This window comes from Plecotus auritus (genome assembly GCF_963455305.1).
Source record: "Plecotus auritus genome assembly, chromosome: 4".
Taxonomy (NCBI): domain Eukaryota; kingdom Metazoa; phylum Chordata; class Mammalia; order Chiroptera; family Vespertilionidae; genus Plecotus; species Plecotus auritus.
In genome coordinates this window covers 112,961,781-112,978,948 of record NC_137775.1, presented here as the reverse complement: position 1 = coordinate 112,978,948, position 17,168 = coordinate 112,961,781, and the positions used below count along the sequence as shown (strand labels likewise).

Genomic DNA, 17,168 nt, shown 5'->3' with positions numbered 1-17,168 from the left:
GATCATAGGTCCTTTAAAATATATACTCAACAAAATATATACTCAATAAAAGAAAAAAAATATTTCCTCACCTTTTTCATGCCTCCTATAATTTAGTGTTACTAATCTATAAGCAATGGATATCAAGAAACAAATACTAGAACACACACCCACATGCATGCACACACACATGCACATACAACACAGAGTTCCTGATTAGTCCTACATATGATATTTAAATTCTTTCTTTAAAAGGAGTAATAGTGACATAGAGTCACAGTACCAAAAATGAGTGACCTCCTTCCATAGAAGTTGTGTCTTCTGTAGATACCTTGGTAATCTGAAACTGATTTTCTTCTTTTAAACCTATGAGAGGTAGGGGTTTTACCAATCATCAAAGTGAATGGTGACACCAACAGTACACACTAAAGCAGGGGTCCTCAAACTTTTTAAACAGGGGGTCAGTTCACTGTCCCTCAGACCGTTGGAGGGCCGGACTATAGTTAAAAAAAACAACTATGAACAAATTCCTATGCGCACTGCGGGCCCGGGACGAGTCGGCTGCTAAGCAGGACAGGCAGCGGCACCTGGCGGGCTGGATAAATGTCCTCGGCGGGCCGCATGTGACCCGCGGGCCGTAGTTTGAGGACGCCTGCAGAAACAACAGTTTCAAGAATATCAGCGGCAATAGTTCTAGGATCACAGCCCCAGTAAAAAGGATTTGGCTGTTTTCACCTGCAATGCTATTTTTTAAAACACTATGTTCTGACAAATATTGTATATATTTGTTGACAAAAAAAAAAGCCTAATACATGGCTTGCATTCAAATTTAAGTAGTAGTTTTCAAAATGTAAGCATTTTTGTACTCAATCTGAATTTTTAATCTGAATTCTTATTTGCCTGGGTTTTGGTCAAATAAATGTGTCCTAACATTACCCTGCATGTGAGAAAAATTTCTTATTGAGCAAATATCTATAATCACATAACAACCTTAACTCCATGTCCTACCAGGTAGTCCATAAGAACAGTGCTTTGATAATTTCATTACAATAAATCCATAAATGAAAAGTACATATGTTCATGCCCATCAACAGATAGATGGATTAAGTAAAATGTGGTCAGGCATACAATGGAATATTCAGCTTTAAAAAGGAAAGACTTTCTGAGATAAGCTACAAAATAGATGAATTCTGAAAACATTGATGCTAATTAAAATAATCATAAAAGAACAGATATTTAGGTCCTGGCATAATAGCTCAGTTGGGTAGAATTTTTTCCCAATATGCCAAGGTTGCAGGTTCAATCCCAAGTCAGGACACATACAAGAATCAATCAATGGATGTACAAATAAGTAGAACAACAAATTCTCTCTCTCTCTTCCTTTCTCTCTCTAAAAATCAATTTAAAAGTGGGAGGGTAAAAAGGACAAATATTATATGACTCTACTTATATGAGATACCTAGATTAGTCAAATTCATATAGACTGAAAGTGGAATGAATGGTGGTTGCTATGGGCTGGGACAGAAGAAAAGAGGGAATTATTTACTGTTTTAAGGATACAGAATTTCAATCTTGAAAATTGAAAAAAGGTCTGGAATTGGTTGAACAAAAATGTAAATGTACTTAATGCTGATCAACCATATACTTAAAAATGGATACAAATGCTAAATTTAATATTATGTATATTTTACCACAATTTTAATTTATTACATGTCTGTCTAAAATTAAATCCCTAAAATTAAGATATTTAATACTTATAATTTAATGCAGAATAGTATCTGAAGACAATGAAAGAAACTGGTGATGAAGAAAAAAATGAAGGAAGAAGGATTGACAATGGAGCTAAGTTTCAAAGAAGCAAGAAGGAAATTAGGTTAATAGATAAAAAGTTTTTTTTTTTTAATCAAAAGAAAAAAGCTCTTGTGAAACAGCTAAAAAGAGAAAGGTAGGCTAAGAGTACAGGGAACTAGTTGATAAGAGAAACATTAGCAGATGAATGCACAGAAAGGATGTATTACAGAAGTTGGCATGAAGAAGGTCCTGGGCAGAAACAGAACTAAGGTAGAAAGAAAAGAGAGAATAAAAGGAGAAAAAATAAAGAAACTTACAGTTACTTTTAGTATATATGATCAACAGGGAGGAGAGAAAATCAGATACTGACACCTCATGATTACTAAAGATCCAAGATTGCAACAGATTAAGTGGAAGCTACATTCATCTCCTCCCAGGACCAAACTGGAATTATAACTAAAATATAGAACAATCATCCTGAAAAACCAATGGGAGATTAGCTGAACAGAAGTCTTACAACCAAGGATTTATGAAAGTGAAATTAAGATTGGTAGGAAGGATGGAGATGTGAAAAGGGCTGTCCCCATTCCCAGAGGCATGGGGTATCAACCCCAGTCTGGGCTCCCCAGCCTAGAGCACCAGAGCTATAAAGAGGTGGCCATATAACATCTACTGTGAAAATCAGTGGGGATTCTGTCTGCCAGGGAGAGATGAAAGTCAACTAGAGACACAGGCACCTTCTTAAAGGACCAACACACAAAATTTTATTTGTAGCCACTGACTGAGCTCCAGTGCAGGGAGGGCAGAGTGGGCTAGAATCTTGTGAAGAGAGTGGAGTTTGTGGCTCTGAAAAGAAAGCTGAAGGGAGAGCCTCCAGAATCCCTGTGATGAGTCCCTCTCCCACACTGCAGACACCATTGTTCTCCCCACCATATGGCATTAGCCTGAGAGAAAGCAATAGCAAAACCCTCTGGACAACCTGTCACCCTACCCTGCAGAGCTCACATCTTGCTGAGGAGTCAGCTGCTTGGACAGGAGTGTGGAGGTCCAGGCAGGTTCGGAAAAGGAGGGGTGTCAGTGATTGAGTTTTGTGGCTCTGATGTGGGAGCCATTCTACTCTCCTTTCCCCAAGCCTGATGGATGCTTCCCCTCATAGGAGATCCATTAACCCCACCCTCTCAACTCCTGGAAGTCCTGCCCTAGTGATCTTAGGGTCCTGGCAGACTCTGACATAGAATGAGCTGTGTGGTTCCAGGATGGGGGGCATTTTCCCTTCATACTTTAGACCCGTGCAGAGCCTTCCATTCACACAACCAAATATTGGTCTGTTTGGGCCTGATAAACTCTGCTGGCTTCACCCTTATGATTTCCTAAGACTCTTCTCCACCACAAAGGTCTGTGAGCACTTGGTAGGTGGCAACTAGCCTTGGTATATTTGGGATATTAAATCAGTGGCCTCAGACCTACACTGAGATCAGATTGAACCTATATCAACCTGGTGAACAACACTTGCCCCCATTTGGTGACTCACTGAGAACCTTCCTAATGCAAATAGAGTGCCACCAAAGGATTTTTCAGTGATTGAGCCTATTAGGAAGCCAGTAGGCAGCAGCAGATCTTGGGGTGCCTGGGGTCTTTTACTGACCTGCCCCTGAGTTCTGAACAAGGTGCTGGTGGAAGTCAGCCTTTTTGTACAACTTGGTCCTTCCATGCATACCCAGGCCCAGCAGAGGCAACCACAAACAGTGGAGCACTTCATAGCTCCAAACAGGTTGCCCAGGGGCAGACACAGGAAGAGTTTGATATTATCTTACACCAGAGTGACTTCCACAAGGCCTCAGAATCAATATACCTTCAGCCAACACCAGAACATAATCCAGTTAGCTTCATGAGTTACATATCCAAAGGAAGATCTCAGCAGGCACCAAAGCCTGCCAAGGAAAATTCCGATTAGTGTGGTTACCACCTATACAGCAGCCCATATATTCTGGCCGAGGTTGATCCTCACCATTAGCCAGCCTGAGTGTTGAACCCATGCACACATGGGCCATTAATAATCAAGACTCAATTACAGTAGTAGGGTTCACATAACCCACACAAGCGACATTCCTGGAGCACCCAGCTAATGTGATAAAAGAGACTGTGCCACTGGATCCCACATGACACCTACTACATAAGGCCACCTTACCAAAACTGAGAGTTATAGCAGATCTACCTAATACATAGGACCAAACACAAAAATTTAGCCAAAGTGGGGAGGCAACAAAATATACCCCAAATTAAAAACAAAAAACAAAAACACAGAAGAAATATCCAGAAAAAGAGCTAAATGAAATTGAGGCAATCAATTTACCAAATATAGAGTTCAAAACAATGGGTATAAGGATGCTCAAGAAAATCACTGAGAACAACAAGGAACTTAGTGAGAAACAAAACTACATGAAAATGAACATAGAAACCATAAACACGAACCAGTGAGAAATGAAGAATACAATATATGAAATGAATAGTACAGTAGTAAAAAATAAACAGTTGGTTGGATGAAGGAGAGATCAAATAAGCTATTTTGAAGACAAGGTAGAAAAACACCCAATATGAGCCACAAAAAGAAGAAATATTTTTTTAAAAAAATGAGGAGAGTGAGACAATCTGAAAGAGAAAAACATCTGAATCATGAGGGTACCAGAAGGATATGAGAGAAAGCAAGAGATTGAGAACCTATTTGAAGAAATAATGACTGAAAACTTCCCTAATCTAGTGAAGGAAAAAGAAACACAAGTCCAGGAACTGCAGAGAGTCCCACACAAGATGAACCCAAAGAGGCCCACACCAAGCACATCATAATTAAAATGGCAAATGTTACAAACATAGAGAGAATCTTAAAAGCAGTAAGAACAAGACAGTTAATTACCTACAAGGGAGATCCCATAAGATTATCAGCTGACTTTTCAACAGAAACTTTGTAGGTCATAAAGGATTGGCATGAAATGTTCAAAGTGATGAAAACCAAAGCCTACAACCAAGGTTACTTTACCCAGAAAGGCTATAATTTCAAATTGAAACAGAGATAAAGACCTTTCCAGAAAATACAAAGCTAAAGGAGTTCATTGCCATAAAACCAATATTACAAGAAATGTTAAAGGCTCTTTTTTTTTTTAAAGAAAAGAAGGAAAAACAGAGGAACATAGTTATAGAGAATAAAATGGCAATAAATATGTACCTATCAATAATCATTTTATTTTATTTTTTTAATCTTTATTGTTGAAAATATTACATATGTCCCCTTATTTCCCCATTGACTTCTTCTAGCCCACCCCTGGCCCACACCCAAGGCCTTTATCTCCTGTGTCTGTGTCTATGGGTTATGCATATATGCATACAAGTTCATTATTTGATCTCTTCCCACCACCACCCCTCCTCTGCCTTCCCTCTGAGGTTCCACAGTCTGTTCCATGTTTCTATGTTTCTGGATCTATTTTTGTTTGTCAGTTTATTTTGTTCATTAGATTCCACATATGAGTGAGATCATGTGATACTTGTCTTTCTCTGACTGGCTTATTTCACTTAGCATAATGTTTTCCAGGTCCAACAATGCTTGTGCAAATGGTAAGAGTTCTTTCTTTTTTACTGCTGCATAGTATTCCATTGTTTAAATGTACCACAGGTTTTGTTTTTTGTTTTTTTTTTTGCTTTTTTTTTTATCCACTCATCTGCTTCAACAATCACTTTAAATGTAAATGGTTTAAATGTTCCAATCAAAATATATAGGGTGACTGAATGAATAAGAATACAAAGACCTATACATATGCTATCTACAAGAGAACCACCTCATAAGTAAATGGATGGAAAAGAATATATCATGCAAATGGGAAAAAAACAAAACCTGGGGTAACAACACTTATACCAGACATATTAGACTTTAAAACAGACTATAATAAGAGACAAAAAATGACATTACAAAAATGGTACAGGTATCAATCCAACAAGAGGATCCAACACTTACAAAGAGTTATACACCTAACATAGTAGCGACTAAATATGCAAAGCAAATCTTGCTGACATAGAGGGATCAAGAATAACACAGTCATACTAGGGGATTTTAATACCCCATTGACAACAATGAGTAGACCTCCCAGTTAGAAAATGAAAAGGGAAATAGTGGCCTTAAATGATATATTAGACCAGATGTATTTATTGATATTTTCAGAGCATTTCACCCCAAATCATCAGAATATAGATTCTATACAAGTGCACATGGAGCATTTACTAAGATAGATCTCATGTTCTGACACAAAACAAGACTCAATAAAGTTAAGACCATTAAAATCATATTAAGTATCTTCTCTGACCATAAAGGTATGAAAGTAGAATTCATTTACAGGAAAAAAAAAAACAAAAAAAACATGAAAGGTCCTGGATTGAATGGCTTCACAGGTGAATATTACCAAATATTCAAAAAATAACTAACACCTGTTCTTCTAAAACTATTCCAAATTTTTTTAAAAGAGGCTCCCAGACTCATGTTAGGAATCTAGAATGGTTCTAATTTCAAAACCAGATAAAGATATTGCAAAGAAAGAAAATTATAGGTTAACTAGAGGCCCGGTGCATGAAATTTGTGCACTGGAGGGGGGTCCCTCAGCCTGGCCTGCCCCTTCTCACAGTCCAGGAGCGCTCAGGGGATGTCCTACAGATGGCTGGGGAGCCAGTCTAAGCTGCAGTTTGGCCTCCCTCTGCGAGAGATGACCCTGTGAACAGGGGAAGGCAGCGCCCCATCACGCCTCTGCTGCTGCCACTGCCGGCCACGAGGTTGCCTGATCCTTGGCCATTGCAGCCACTGTGGCTTGCCTGAGCCTCGCCGGGCACTCATTGCCTGAGCCTTGGGCCCTTGAAGTGGCAGTGGCCATTGGCGGCTTGCCAGAGCCCTGGACCGGCCCTGGGCAAGTGATAGCAGCCATTGGCAGCTTGCTGGCGGCCCTGGGTTGGCCCTGGGCAAGTGGCAGCAGCTTGCTGGAGCCCTGGGCCAGCCCTGGGCAAATGGCAGTGGCCATCGGGACCACTCACAGCTGCCGTTGCCATGGGGGGAGTAAAGGCCGCTGTCCACCAGGCCCCACATCCCCCGCCCCTGTCCCTGCTGCCGCTTTCCCAGGACTGGTCCAGGGCAAGTGGCAGCGGCCATCGTGTCCCCAAAGCTGCAAGTCCCCGCCCACTCGCTGCACACACAGCCTGCTGATTGGTCTTTACTGTGATGGCGTCCTGACCAATTTGCATATTACCCTATTATTAGATAGATATCCCTGATGAACATAATGCTAAAATCCTCAAAAAATATTAGCAAACTAGATCCAGCAATACATTTAAAAGATCATACACTACTATCAAGTGGAATTTATTTCGGGGATGCATGTTGGTACAATATCCACAAATTAATAAACATGATACACACATTAAAATAAATAAGTACATGATCATATCAATAGATGCAGAAAAAGCATTTTATAAGATCCAGCATACATTTATGATAAAAACTCCCAACAAAGTGGGAACAGAGGGTACATACCTCAACTAATCAAGGTCATATATGACAAGCCCAACGCTAACATCATACTCAATGGGCAAAATATAAAAGTGTTGGCCTTAATATCAAAAATAATAGGGGGATGTCTGCTTTCACCACTTTTATTTAAAACAGTACTGGGTTTCCTAGAAACAGCAATCAGATAAGAAGAAGAAATAAAAGGCATACAAAATGAATGGAAGAAGTGAAACTGTCACTATTTGCAGATGACATGATACTGTATATAGAGAATCCTAAAAAATTCCACCAAATACCTATCAGAACTGACAAATGAATTCAGTAATTTAACAGTATACAAAACAAATATCCAAAAATCAGTTGCATTTTACACATCAATAATGAACTTTTAGAAAGAGAAACTAAGAAAACAATCCCATTTACAATTGCATAAAAACAAAACAAAACAAAAAGAAAGCCTAGTGTCTGGCCTGTGTGGCTCAGTGTTTGAGCATCAACCTCTGAACCAGGATGCTATGGTTTGATTCCAGGTCAGGGCACATGCCCAGGTTGCGGGCTAGACCCCTAGTAGGGGGCATGCAGGAGGCAGCCCATAGATCGATGATTCTCTTTCATCATTGATGTTTCCATATCTATTTCTCTCTCCCTTCTTCTCTCTGAAATAAATTTGGAAAAACATATTTTAAGAAATACTTGGGGTACTCTTTTTCCTGAGAGCACACCCATGTCTTTCCTTTTCCCCTCCTCCTCCCCGTCCCGGCCCCAGACACATTAATTATATTTTCAAAAATACCTAAGAATACATTTAACTGAGGATGTAAAAGACCTGTACTTGGAAAATTATAAGACACTGAAGAAAGAAACTAAAAATACAAATATGTGGAAGCATATACCATGCTCATGGATAGGAAGTATTAACATAATTAAAATGTTCTTGCTATACAAAGCAATCTACAGATTCAGCACAATTCCTATCAAGATACCAGTGGTGTATTTCACAGAACTAGAACAAATATAAGGTATTTTAAAAATGTATATGGAACCACATAAAACCCCAAATAGCTACAGGAATCTTGAGAAAGAAGAACAAAGTTGGAGGAAATATGCTGCCTAATATCAAACTATATGACAAGGCCAGAGTAATCAAAACAGCATGGTACTCATATAAAAACAGACTTATAGATCAATGGAACAAAACAAAGAGCCCAAAAGTAAACCCATGCCTTCAAGGTAAATTAATATTTGAAAAGGAAGTCAAGAAGATACAATGGGGTAAAAAGTTTATTCAATAAATGGTGTTGGGAAAATTGGACATATAATGCGCAAAAAAATGAAATTAGACCAACTCTTTACATTATACCCAAGAATAAACTCAAAATAGATTGAAGACATAATGTATGACTCAAAACCATAAAAACCCTATTAAAAACATAGGTAGTAAAATCTTGGACATTTCTCAAAGTAATATTTTTTTCTAACATTTCTCCTCAGGCAAAGAAAATAAAAGAAAAAATAAACAAATAAGACTACATCAAACTAAATGTTTTTGCACAACAAAGGAAACTATCAACAACATTTAAAAACAAACCACTGAATTGAGGAAAACATATTCACCAATGACCAGACTGATAAGGGGTTAATCTCCAAAATTTATAAGAAATTTATACAAGTCAACACCCAAAATACAAACTATCCATTGAAAAATGGACAAAGGATCTGAATAGATACTTCTTCAAACAGGAACACAGATGGCCAAGATATATGAAATGATACTCAACATCACTAATCATCAGAGAAATGCAAGTTAAAACCACATTATCAACTCACACCTGTCAGAATGGCTGTCATCAATAAATCAACAAACAACAAGTGTTGGAGAGGTTGTGGAGAGAATAAAACCCTCCTGCTCGTGCACTGTTAGTGGGAATGCAGACTGGTGCAGTCACTATGGAAAACAGTATGGAGTTTCCTGAGAAAATTTAAAATGGAACTGCCTTTTGACCCAGTGATTCTACTTCTGGGAATGTACTCAAAGAATCCCAAAACACTGATTCAACAGAATATATGCACCCTATGTTCCCTGTAGCACTATTTAGCGAAAGTTTGGAAGCAGCCCAAGTATCCATCATTAGATGAGTGGCTAAAAAAGTGGAATACAATTCAACCATATAAAAGGACATCTTACCCTTTGCAACAGCATGAATGGACCTGGAGATTATTATGCTAAGAAAAGAAGCCAGTCAGAGAAAGAAAAAGGCCACATTTTTTCACTTATATGTGGAATCTAATGAACAAAATAAACAAACAAAATAAACAGAATCATAGATACAGAAAACAGGTTGACAGCTGTCAGACAAAAGGGAGGGTTGAGGAGCTGGATGAAAAAAAGGTGAAGGGATTTTGCAACTCATAGATACAGACAATAGTATGGCGATTACAAGAGGGAAGGTAGTGGGTATAGTAAGTAAAAGAGAGTAAAAGAGGGATAAATGGTGACAAAAAGAGCCTTGGCTTTGGATGGTGAACAAAATATGATATACAGATGATGTATTATAAAATTGTACACTTGAAATCTATATAATTTTATTAACCAGTTTTAACCCACTAAGTTCAATAAAAATTAAAGAAAAACTAATAAATAGAAAGAAATCTCACAATTCCAATTGAAATGCCAATAAGATAGTTTCTCAGGAGAAAATAAGCTTACACTATACCCACATTGTCCAATACTGGCAATCTCTACCCACATGTGGCTACTTTAACATACAAATTAAATCAATTATGGAATGCAGTGATTTAATGGCATTAGCCAGATATCAAGTGCTTAATAACCATATGTTGCTATTGGTTACCATGTTGGACAATGTAGATATGAACATTTCCATTCTAACCATAAGCTCTATTGGATATAGAGACCTAGATGTATTTATTATAAGGATGAAAAAATAATGCCTTATATAGTAGCGTGTAGTTATGTTTTACTATGCATCAGACAGTGTAATAAGCACTTCACATATATGATTGCATTCAGTCCTCACAAAGACCTTTTGAGACAGGTACTATTACCTTTCTTTTTTTTTCCCAGCTCTTTCTTTATTTATTTATAAATTAAGGCAGTGGTCAGCAAACTGCGGCTCTCGAGCCACATGCGGCTCTTTGGACCCTTGAGTGTGGCTGTTCCACAAAATACCACGGCCTGGGCGAGTCTATTTTGAAGAAGTGGCGTTAGAAGAAGTTTAAGTTTAAAAAATTTGGCTCTCAAAAGAAATTTCAATCATTGTACTGTTGATATTTGGCTCTGTTGAATAATGAGTTTGCCGACCACTGGATTAAGGTATTACATATGTGTCCTTATCCCCCCATTGCCCCCCACCCAACCCCCACTCATGCCCTCAGCCTCCTGTTGTCCGTGACCACTGGTTAGGCTTATATGCATGCATACAAGTCCTTTGGTTGATCTCTCCCCCTTACCCCCACCCTCCCCTACCTTCCCTCTGAGGTTTGACAGTCTGATCGATGCTTCTCTGTTTCTGGATCTGTTTTTGCTCATCAGTTTACTGTTACCTTTCCATTTTACAGATGACAAAACAGATTAAGATACACCAATAACTTGCTTTAGGTCACACTGCAGCAGAGGTAAGATTGAGCCCCAGGCCTTGGCCTGATAGCTCGATTGGTTGGTGTGTTATCACATGCGCCAAAAGGTTACAGGTTCAACTCCAGGTCAGGGCACATACTTAGGTTGTGGGTTCGATCCCCTGTCAGGGCGCATGTAGGAGGCAACAGACCCATGTTTCTCTCTCATATAAATGGTTCTTTCTCTCTCTCTTTCTCTCTCTCTCTCTCTCTCTCTCTCTCTCTCTCTCTCTCTCTCCCCCCCCCTCTCTCTCTCCCTTCCTCTTTCTCTAAAAAACAAACAAAACAAACAAACAAAAAACAACCCCACAATCAATAAAAACATCCTAGGGTGAGGACTGAAAAAAAAAAAAAAAAAAAATTATTGAACCTCAGGTTTTTTGAACTCCAAGGCAGAAGAATGAGGAAGAATAATCTTTTAAAATTGATAATATCCAGGTAGTTTAAAGATGAATTAATTGACTTTTTCTTAGATAATCAGAATACCATGAAATACACCAGTAATAAGACTGGAGAAGGCTGCATGAACAAAATTTATATTTGTGAAAATAAAATATCTATGCAATAGTAAGTACCAATGTGAAATGTTTTAAGTTACGAAGTGCAAAAAGTTCAGTAATCATAGCAACTTTAACTCGCCCACCTTACTTTGTGAGCTCCTGTCAGGTGGGAAACTAAGTTACTGTTGCCATAGAAAACACCACAATACTACTACTTGATAAGCTCAAAGACAATTATAAACATTACTTCATTAATAGTCCTTTTTATTTAAAGTGCATCAAAATTTACCTAATGACATACAAAAATTGTAGATCAAACAAAAGAAAATTGCACTGCTCTCTAACAGATTCACATCTTTCACTATTTAAAAAGAAAAAGAAAGAGAAAGAGACAGTAATCTTATACAGACATGCACCTTCTTATTTTTTTGTACCAAACTGAAAACCATCTCCTATTGTTTTATTGTCAAAAATATGCAGCTCTTCTTCCACCCACTCTTTAATTTCTTTCTTTATGTGTTCAGTTAATTGCCTGGGGATGTCTTTCACCACTTACCTGTGCAGCTTTCACCACTCATATTCACTGGTATAAATCTGGTTCTTTTTTAAAAGGATATATGACCTCATTTAAATCAGAAAGAATAAAACTAACATCTCAAGTTGTTTTTGTGTGTGTGTGTGTGTGTGTGTGTTTAATTAAAAGTTTGAAAAATTAATAGTGTAAAATCTTTAGCTTTTCGTAGTGATGTTTATTCTTAAACTGTTAAAGATAAAGCTACTATTTATTTCAATATTCTAAAAACATCAAATACTAGGCTAGGAAAACTAGATTGGTGAACTAGTGTGTTCAGCACAGTATTTTGTTAAAGTCATCAAAGAATATTTTGCAACTTCTTAGATGATTTTATAAATTATCTATTTATTTATTGGCTTCAAAATAAATTGTCTCCAATAACATATTAGGATTTTTCACTCAAGAATGTAGGCAAACCCTTTTGAATTTCTTTATATTTTTCTTTTTAAAAAAAAATATATTTTATTGATTTTGTACAGAGAGGAAGGGAGAGGGATAGAGAGCTAGAAACATCGATGAGAGAGAAACATCGATCAGCTGCCTCCTGCACACCTCCCACTGGGGATGTGCCCGCAACCAATGTACATGCCCTTGACCGGAATCGAACCCAGGACCCTTCAGTCCACAGGCCGACGCTCTATCCACTGAGCCAAACCGGTTTGGGCTCTTTCTGTTTTTCATTTGGTGTGCTTGACTATATTGAGAGCTAACATCATGTCTGTCACATTCTATTGGTCACAAAGGTCTTCCCTTACTCAAGAGAATGAAGGATCAGACTTTTTATCAGAGAGGCTGCCATACCACATTGTAAAACGACATGCATTCAAGGATGGGACATTTTTGTGGCCATGTTTTGTCACCTACCAGAGATGGATATCTATCTTTTAAGATGAATTATGTTCAGACTTCTTATAAATGACAGTTTAGAGTTTGTTGACTTAAGATCATCATTAGGAAAACCTGTCATTAAGAAGGCCATCATTGCCCTAACTGGTTTGGCTCAGTGGATAGAGCGCCGGCCTGTGGACTGAAGGTTCCCAGGTTCGATCTTAGTTGCAGGCACATCCCCAGTAGGGGGTGTGCAGGAGGCAGCTGATCAATGTTTCTCTCTCATCGATGTTTCTAACTCTCTGTCCCTCTCCCTTACTCTCTGTAAAAAATCAATAATATATATATATATATATACTAGAGGTCTGATGCATGAAGATTTGTGCAAGAATGGGCCTTCCTTCCCCTGGCTGCTGGCACCACCTTTGCTCTGGCCGGAGCAGCCTTTCCACTCCAACCCTAAATTGCCTTTCTGCCTTCCTACATTTCCCAGAGGCCTGGAGCAGCTAGGGTGGTGCGTCCTGCCCTGCCCCCGGCCCGGCCGCTGGGTGCCTGCATATGCAAATTAACCTGCAATCTTTGTTGGGTTAATTTGCATACTCACTCCTGATTGGCTGGTGGGTGTTGTGAAGGTACAGTCAATTAGCATGTTACTCTTTTATTAGGTAGATATATATACATATATAAAGAAGGCCATCATTTTGTAATTCTGTATTGTAAGCTTTTTTTTTTCTCCATGTCAGGTTTTCAGCTGTTTTTACTTCTTTGTCCCATTTCTTCCCTATTAATCCTCATATTCCAACATACACACATCTAACTTGCTTCTCTTGTTAAAAACTTGTTTTATGACTGAGAAACCATATATTACAAAAGTTGTTTATCATATACTCTCTAAATAAGGCTAAATTAAGAAGTTAATAATTACCTATTATGCTCAAACATCTTTCTTTGATCACTATTATGTTCTGGCTAAATCTTTCAGTCCTGGTCAAAGAATCACTTTATATGGAAGATAATATTATGAGGATTTTTAAGAGATTTTTCTTTACCTCAGAAATGGAATTTAAAACATTAGTTCAATTAACATAATTGGCTGAAAGCAGAATTTTTTAATGGCATGTTTCAATATAAACAGCTTTAATCTATCTTGAAATAAATATTTGTTTTGCAACACAGTTTGAAATATTTGCTTCTTAAACATCTTTGAGTTTTGAGTTCTATTGATATTCATCAATAAATTCTTAATCTCATCTGTATTCTTCCAATTATTTGACTTCTGTTCATTGGTAAATATTGTCATCAAAATGTAATAAGTTGATTGAAGGGCCTCAGATATTACTATAGAATAAGTTTATTCCTTTCATGAAAGATGTACCTGTATTTTACCTTGTAAGATAATAAATTCAAGAAAACCCAACTGGGACCTTGAACATCTCTTCTACAATATATGAATTTTATATTAAGTAAGACTATAATATTCTCCTCTTCAAGTGGAAGCCACATTCCCACAGGAAATGAGATACTAAACTATTAATAGTTTACCCAGGTTTTCTCTGCCTGGTATGAAACCTCAAACTCCACTACAGTCTAAGCACTGTAAAACATTACAATTTATGTTCATATAAATGAAACTCTCTAGATGTTCTTCAGCTAATCTACTACTCAGTGTTTCTGATGTTTTTAAGACAAAAAACTTCTTCACATTCAACCTGAGAAAAAGACAATGTCAAACAATTGAGAAGTAAAAAATATATATATATTGTAATAAACCCTGATATTAGGTGTTTAAAAAAAAGGTGTTTAAGTTTTAAAATGTTATGGCAGCAAACTGAATAGTTGTGATAAGTAAAATTACTGACAATGGCTTGTTCTTTTTAAAATTTTAGGATGTGCATATTGTCAATGTCTGTATTGCTTTCTTGAGATCATTTCTTTCATTTTCTCATGCTGTTTTGGTATACTTGGGCCATTCTAGAACCCCATAACAGCCTATACAACTTCTGTTTACCTATGCTCACCCTCGAAGAGATGGTTCTATAATACTGTTATTCTTTGTCATTAGATAATTGACATAGTTCATCAATCCCTGGCCTTCTGCTCTTGCTTTACATATGGACATTAGTCAACCATGAAATAATCACCAAATCCATTAAATTATACATATTAAGACACATAATTCTGCAGAAAATTCTATTGTTTCTGCCTTGAAATTGTAACTAGAACTCAACCTCTTGAATTATCATCAACCCCTACCTCTACCACTACCATCTAGATACAAGCCACTGTCATCTCTAATCTGGATTATTAAAATAGCTTCCTAAATAGTCTTTCTTCTTTTTCTCTTGCCCCATTGTCTATTTTCAACAAAGCAGCCAGTGTGATTGTTAACATAGAAGTGAAATTATGTTTCAAAACCCCTCTTCTTGAATTCCTACCATAGTTTTCATTTTAAGGAGTTAAAAAGCAAAGTGCTTATATTAACTAGAAGTTCTCATAGGGCTTGGCGCTTGTTTTTCTACCACTCTTTTTCTCTTACTAACTGGGTTCTTGCCATGCTGTTCTTGTTGTTTCAATACACAAAGAATGCTCTTACTTGAAGGAATCTGCACTTGCTATTCCACCTCCTGGGAATATGTTTTCCCCAAGGTCACTGTATCTGGTTGGCTCATGTCCCTCATGTCTCTGCTTTTATTAGAAAGACCTTCTTCGTTTACTCCGTATATAATGGTAAATGTCACTCTTCTCAAATCTAGGCACTCCTTTTTCCCCCCTTACCCTACTTTACTGTGTATCATAGAACATTGCTCGCTAACATTCTGCACATATACAGAGACTTTGTCTTGTATTGTTCTACAAAGAAGAGTGCCTGAAACAGGATAAAGTCAATAAATATTTTTAATGAAAAATTAGAATTAAGTTTTATTCCATCCTATATATGCTGTTTGACATTAGGGGGGGTGGGAATTAGCTTTTTGGGGTTCAATTTGCTCATTGTAAATCAGAAATAATGATGATACGAAGAAGAAGAAAAGAAGAAGAAGAAGAAGAAGAAGAAGAAGAAGAAGAAGAAGAAGAAGAAGAAGAAGAAGAAGAAAGAAGAAGGAGAAGGAGAAGAAGAAGAAGAAGGATAAATAAATAAAATAGTATCAGCCGTATTTAGCTGTTGTGAGGACAGTTAATGTATATAACATGCTTAGAACAGTGCCTGGCACAAAAATAAGTGTTTACAATAATTTTTGGCTATTATTAATATTAATAAGCCTATTAAGTCTTTTTTTTAATCTTTATTTTTTAGAGTATTACAGATGTCTCTCTTCCCCCCCTCCCCCACTTCTCCTCTCTACCAGTTCCCACACTGCCCTAGGCCTTCACCACCCTACTGTCTGTGTCCACAGGTAATGCATATAAGATCTTTGTCTAATCTCTTCCCCCTACCCCCTTCCCTCTGAGAATCATCAGTCTGTTCCATGCTTCCATGCTTCTGATTCTATCTTATTCACCAGTTTATTCTGGTTTTTTTTTTTTTAGATTTACTTGTTTATTTTGATTTTTAGATTCAATTGTTGATAGATATGTATTTATTGCCATTTTGTTGTTCATATTTTTTGTTCTTTTTCTTCTTCTTCCTCTTCTTAAAGAATTCCCTTCAACATTTCATGTAATACTGGTTTGGTGGTGATGAACTCCTTTAGCTTGTTATTGCCTGTGAAGCTCTTAATCTGACATTCAATTCTAAATGATCCTTTGCTGGGTAGAGTAATCTTGGTTGTAGGTCCTTGCTGTTCATCATTTTGAGTATTTCTTGCCATTCCTTTCTGGCCTGCATAGCTTCCGTTGAGAAATCAGCTTACAGTAATATGGGCACTGGACTTGCTTTAGTGGAGCTATGGTGCTCACTGAGTCTGTCCCTTAAGTGTGTTGGTTGTGGATGTGTAGAGTTGTAACTTAGAATGGTTTGAAGCTGTCCACCAGGTGCACTGGCTCTTGTGTCTCCAGAGAGGTGCAAAGTCAGCCACTGCCTGGGGCCACCTGGCAGGAGCTACAGAGATATCTGCAGCTTCCTCCTATTTGTATTGGGTTTAGAAGTGCCTGGGCAAGGCCCAACTGAAGCAAGACAGGCTGGTGCTGTTGCAGGGTCTTGGGCCTTTTATTGCTGGGTTTGGGGCATGCTGACAGCAGCTTCAGCTTGTTTGAGAGATTTTAGCAAAGTCTGAAGCCCGAGCCTGGACAGGCCATTCACATGGAAAAGCTGCTGCAAACAGCTTGGGTAAGGCTGTAAGTTGGATGGGGCAGGGTTTCAAGGAGTTACCAGGGCAGAACAAAC

The 17,168-nt window shown here is 37.8% G+C and overlaps 1 protein-coding gene across 1 annotated transcript in view; it reads right to left on the bottom strand.

The window, feature by feature from the left end:
• FOXP2 (forkhead box P2) overlaps positions 1-17,168 on the bottom strand; it is a 751,705-nt gene that overhangs the window by 504,396 nt on the left and 230,141 nt on the right. The gene's annotated exons all lie outside the window — the stretch shown is intronic.